Source organism: Salmo trutta, chromosome 14 (assembly GCF_901001165.1).
Source record: "Salmo trutta chromosome 14, fSalTru1.1, whole genome shotgun sequence".
Taxonomy (NCBI): Eukaryota; Metazoa; Chordata; class Actinopteri; order Salmoniformes; family Salmonidae; genus Salmo; species Salmo trutta.
The window spans coordinates 66,295,413-66,301,412 of record NC_042970.1 but is presented as its reverse complement, the minus strand read 5'-3'; the positions used below and the strand labels follow the sequence as shown (position 1 = coordinate 66,301,412).

At 41.1% G+C, this 6,000-nt stretch overlaps 1 protein-coding gene across 20 annotated transcripts in view; it reads left to right on the top strand.

Moving 5' to 3' along the window:
- Window positions 1-6,000, top strand: part of LOC115208691 (trafficking kinesin-binding protein 1) — a 42,430-nt gene continuing 36,430 nt past the window's right edge. For 7 of the 20 annotated variants that reach the window (XR_003881220.1, XM_029776971.1, XM_029776968.1 and 4 more), the window contains exons 1-2: window positions 7-188; window positions 1,820-1,971. The gene's annotated coding sequence lies outside the window, so the exon portion shown is untranslated. Of the gene's footprint in view, window positions 189-1,819; window positions 1,972-6,000 lie in introns of all 20 variants that reach the window. The other 13 variants (XR_003881221.1, XM_029776975.1, XM_029776973.1 and 10 more) reach the window with 9 other exon arrangements.

Sequence of the window (6,000 nt, the reverse complement as noted above, 5' to 3'; positions counted from 1 at the left end):
GGCCACTGGTTCAAAGTATTCTAGCTAAGCAAGGAGGTTCCCCGTGAAACTACATGTTCCATAATGCTTCGCTTCCAAGATGACCAAATACAGACGGACCCAGCGCTTTGACAGCCCGAAGTCCGGAGGAAAAGTTCCTGTCAAGTTTGCCGACAACGACCTTGAAGAACTTGGACAAAAGCAAATGCGTAAGTCTCTATAAACTTGTCTTCGTATGTCACAGTATTATCTGTTGATAGTTGCATTTTGGTAATTATCTTCTAAACAAAGCAAAGGGTGACCAACTTGATGAAGCGAAGTTTCCATAGGCTCGCTCACATAGGGTGGGATCAAATGGTAGGATCCCTGCCCTTTTGTTGTCGGTGGAAATGTAAAACGCCTGTGCTCTCTGAAAATGTCCTCAAACGAAACACTTATCGCAAAGAAGTAGGATACATTAACTCATTGTACACGACTGTCACCCCTTTTCAGTTGCAGCATAGTGAATTAATTATCAGCAGAAAAGATGAAGAGAGATGTAACGTTAACTAGTCAACTGGAAAATTGGCTGAGGCAGGTTGGATCGTATCACGACAACATTATCTAATCTTTGTTAGGCCTAATTGACAAATTAATCGCACCCATCCGGTTGCCGACATTTCAAGTCGATAATTAACATTTCCTTTTGACCCCAAACATGTCAATCTTTAGTTTACATGCAATTGAGTCATAGTGGACGACAAATCACAACGGTATATAGGCAGAGGGCAGATAAATATTGAATAGGATAGTCTACAAACCAGGACTTGCCATGTTTCTGTTTTCAACATTGTTTCTGTTTGCGACACCATTTTTGCAACGTTTTGCAATGTCACCTCACTCTTTGAACGTCATAATCAGTGTAGCCTAGGCTGTCTTGACTGCATCCTGTTATATTAGCTCGGAGACACAGCAGGAGGTGGCGCTATCACCACCATTTTTCATGACTAAATAGAAATGTCCTTTTATGGCAGCCCTTATCACTTAGAACATGCCTTTTCTAAGTTGTGATACTTTTCCATAAATAGCCTAACAGTTCATGACCAGCCAAATGGTTTAGAGTCTATGCCAAATAAGTCTATGCCTCTAACCACAGATCTATGATGTATTCATGCCTTTCATATTCAGTTCATTCCTTTATTGCCCATTGTCGGATGTTGGCCCACCATATGCCATCAGCATGTAGCCGAAGTGTCCTAGTTTTCCAGATAGTTTAATTGTCAAACTACAATGGACAATTGTTTCTAAAACCTATAATCCAGATTTAGAGAGCATTTTGGGACTAAACAACATGAGCTAAGTTTATCTTGGTTGGCTGCACGTCACTGGTTTGATTATGATCATATTTGAGCATTATTGATTTGTTAACCAGTTATCTTCTACTTTAGAAAAACAGATTCATTATAATAGCTGTAGGTAATAAATGTTGAACTGTAGCGTAATAAACTAGTGCATGAGTAAGGCATTTGATTTGGCTAGTGGACAGCCGTGTGTAAAGCAGAAAGTGAGATGTCTGATTTGACTGACGCAAATGAATGGGTCTAATCAGAGCACCAGACTGAGGCAGACAGTGTGACAGACAGAGAGAGGGGAGAGGGAATTCCTTGCCTGCAGCTGCGATATGACAGGGTGTACAAGTGCTGACTCACAGACTGTCTTCCACTCTCATTCTCACACACACACACACACACACACTTTGTCTGTCACACACACCCTCTCTTTCTGTCCCTCCCCAACTCGCCATTATAACCCTACCTCCTCCCGCCTTCCCTCCCTCCCTCACTCTCTCTCTCTCCCTAAGGTAGCTGACAAGAGAAGCAGCAGCTGTAGAGGTCATTGGATTTGACTCGGGCTCACTCACTCTGGAGGAGAGACTGTCCTACCAACTGTACCTGCGTCCAATCAATGCAAGGATACTCCTAGCAGCACAGGAAGTAACTGTCATTTACAACAGTAAGTGATATACTCAGTTAGTCAATAAATCGAATAACCTAATGTTATTAGCATTATTAGCATACCGTCTCTGTGTCTATGCTGCTGTAGTTAGCCTCTGACTCGGTTTGCGTTCATTATCCCTGAGAGAGCCGGCACAGAGGACTTCTGTGTTTATTCTTCTCCCCTCCCTGCAACTTTGTAATGTCAATACATTTGGGGCAGACTAAACTAATTGACTGGAAACTAGAGATGTGTGATAGAGATGTGTGTTGTGTGTGTGATAGAGATGTGTGTGTGATAGAGATGTGTGTTGTGTGTGTGTGATAGAGATGTGTGATGTGTGTGTGGTTGATCTGTGTGTGTGTGTGTGTGTGTGATAGATGTGTGTGTGTGTGATAGATGTGTGTGTGTGTGATAGATGTGTGTGTGATAGAGATGTGTGATAGAGACGTCTGTGTGTGTGTTTCAGTGTGCTTTCAGTCTAATGAAAACATTGCAAACATTGACCAGAAGCACAGTAAAGAGGTCTGTAAATTCGAAGATCATAGAGGCTGAGGTTCGCTTCATAGCTGATGTGTTGTGTTGTCATGTGTGTATGGTTGGCCTTAGCTAGGTGGTGTAAGAGCCAGTCAAAAAGCCTTCAGAAGGACTGTAAGGCCTGTTGAACCACAGTACTTGCAAGATGGGGTTAACATATACCAAGATATGATATTTCACTAACTGATGCTGGGGTTGTACTTTATCAACTGTTTAGATGTTATTATGATAGTATGGTTTATCTATCCTAAGGTTGTGGCTATGTTATTATAATGGCATGAGTTAGCTAATGTTGTGTCTGTACCAATGCATGCCACCTGTTCTCTTGACTTGGGTGGCCTATATGGAAAATATTCAACATTTAGAAGTATAAGGAAATATGTGTCTGGTGTGTGAGAGGGCAAATGTCTGAAAGGATTTATAGTTTACCTGGCGTGGTATGACTGACAAACAACTGAAGGAGCTTTGGGCCAGACAGAGCAGATGTCGTTGGCAGCCATTGCAGAACACGAGGTAGTGTGTGTGTGTGTGCGCGCGCGTGCGTGCGCAACACATTAATTTGTATTTGTGTGGGGCCACTTTAGGTTGATTATTGACCTGTGACAACTGCCTTGTGAGCTGGCACAGTGGTTTCAGTTTGTAATACCGTCTTCCTACTAAAACCGTCGAGAGAATGTAACACGGTGTAGTCCTCCAAGGTATTTGTGCAGAGTCAAGTTAGCATGAGTCTGATTGCATGTTGTGTGAAAGTCTATTTTAGCCACGTCGTAACTGCAGCAGTTCACACTAGCGCAGACCAAATGTGTGCATGATAAAGGATATAGTGTGTGCATTGGCGTTCCCAACTACCCAAACCGTCAGTGTACTCTCTTCAAATGCAACCATATGGATACAATAGCAACTCTCTGTCTGTTAGCGTATTAGAGGTAGAATGCCACTCTGTTAAGCTTGAATGGTCCTACTTGTCTTCTTAATGTCGAGTTGTGAATGACATTACATTGATGAGAATTACAACTTGACAGACATAGCGATGACAGTGTGCGACTCTCAATCCTTCAACCTCTCATCACTTGTAGCTTGTGTTCACAGACTCTTGTCTCTCGCTACAGGGTGTGCAGGCTTTTGTTGCAGCCCAACACTTAAGTCAACTAATTCAACTGATCAAGGTCTTTACGAGTAGTAGATTGGTCCGGTCACGTCAGCGGGTATGTTAGAGCTGGGCTGGAACAAAAAGCCTGCACACCCTTTAGTGTATTAGCTCTGTAGCAGCAGGGCTAGTGACCTCTGTAGCAGCAGGGCTAGTGACCTCTGGTCTACACAGAGATTCAGCCGAGACCGAGAGTGTGTTGTTATTTAGGTTTAGGTATTTAAGGCCACTTTCTATTCACACCGTAGTTGGAGTCCAGATATAGCTGCTCCAGTTGTCTGGGTGACTAGTGGGTTGTATAAATAACCGGTCTCTGTCCGAGTAAAGGTTCTCCTGATACAGTGCTGTTGTCTCCCCCCCCCCCCCCCCCCCTCTGGCTCTTTTTTGTGGCTCTGTATCCTAGTCTCTCTGTCTCTCCCCCCCCCCTCTTTCTTTGTCCACTTTCCCATGCCCTGTTCCTGCCTCTGTATCATAGTTTTATTCATTAGCTTGGAACAAATCTTCTGGATAGAAGAGGTCTGTGTAGTATCTCTCTCTAGCTTTCTTACTATTTCTCTCTCTCTCTCTCATCCACTCTCCTGTTTTGTCTTTCTCTCATACTATACCAAGTGTTTCCTCATTCATTCCTCATGTGGAGCGTTATCTCTCACCTCATATCCTGCCTTTTGTCATGACTCATGACAGGCTTGGTGATTTGCATTTTGCCTCGGTTTGTACCTGATCAAGGCCCTGCTCTTATGATCATGTCAATAGTATCTGCGGCTTCATCTCTGTAGATACAGAGGCTTCAACGTTTGTCCAGACTTTGGTTTCGTCTGTACCACCCATATGATCTAAAAGAGACAAACGGGCATAACAACAGATGGCATATAGACATCACGAGTCATTTTCAAAGTATCCAAACAGTGCGTATTGTTAGATAGGCAGAACTATGAGAATAACTGAAATGTCACAGTGGAAATGCACAAACAATGATCTTCAAATGCTTTGTCCTACTCCTTTCCCCCTCTATTCCCGTACCAGAGTTAAAACAATATACATTTAAGAGACGCCACACCTTTATCAGTGAGGTGGTTGATAGACTGGGTCTTTATGGGAAATAGTACAATGAGGAAGTTAATGGTTAACCGAACAGTGCTCCCAGTTTGAGTTAATGGAGATTGCAGTGTTTGGGGTCGACCGATTATGATTTTTCAACTCCGATACCGATTATTGGAGGACCAAAAAAAGCAGATGCAGATTAATCAGACGATTTTTTTTGTTACATTTTTTAATTTTTATATGTATATATTTGTAATAATGACAATTAAAACAATACTGAATGAACACTTAATATAATACATAAATAAAATCAATTTAGTCTCAAATAAATAATGAAACATGTTCAATTTGGTTTAAATAATGCAAAAACAAAGTGTTGGAGAAGAAAGTGCAATATGTGCCATGTAAAAAAAGCTAACATTTAAGTTCCTTGCTCAGAACATGAGAACATATGAAAGCTGGTGGTTCCTTTTAACATGAGTCTTCAATATTCCTAGTTAAGAAGTTTTAGGTTGTAGTTATTATAGGAATTATAGGACTATTTCTCTCTATACCATTTGTATTTCATATATCTTTGACTATTGGATGTTCTTATAGGCACTATAGTATTGCCAGCCTAATCTCTGGAATTGATAGACTTGAAGTCATAAACAGCGCTGTGCTTCAAGCATTGTGAAAAGCTGCTGGCAAACGCAGGAAAGTGCTGTTTGAATCAATGCTTACAAGCCTGATGCTGCCTACCACTGCTCAGTCAGACTGCTCTATCAAATATCAAATCATAGACTTTATTATAATATAATAAACACACAGAAATACGAGCTTTAGGTCATTAATATGGTTAAATCTGGAAACTATCATTTCAATAACAAAAAGTTTATTCTTTCAGTGAAATACGGAACCGTTCCGTATTTTATAGAACGGGTGGCATCCATAAGTCTAAATATTCCTGTTACATTGTACAACCTTCAATGTTATGTCATAATTACGTAAAATTCTGGCAAATTAATTACGGTCTTTGTTAGGAAGAAATGGTCTTCACACAGTTCACAACAAGCCAGGCGGCCCAAACTGCTGCATATACCCTAACTCTGCTTGCGCTGAACGCAAGAGAAGGGACACAATTTCCCTAGTTAATATGGCCTGCTAATATGAATTTCTTTTAAGTAAATATGCAGGTTTAAAAAAATATATACTTGTGTATTGATTTTAAGAAAGGCATTGATGTTTATGGTTAGGTACATTGGTGCAACGATTGTGCTTTTTTCGCAAATGTGCTTTTGTTAAATCATCACCTGTTTATCGAAGTTGAAGTAGGCTGTGAT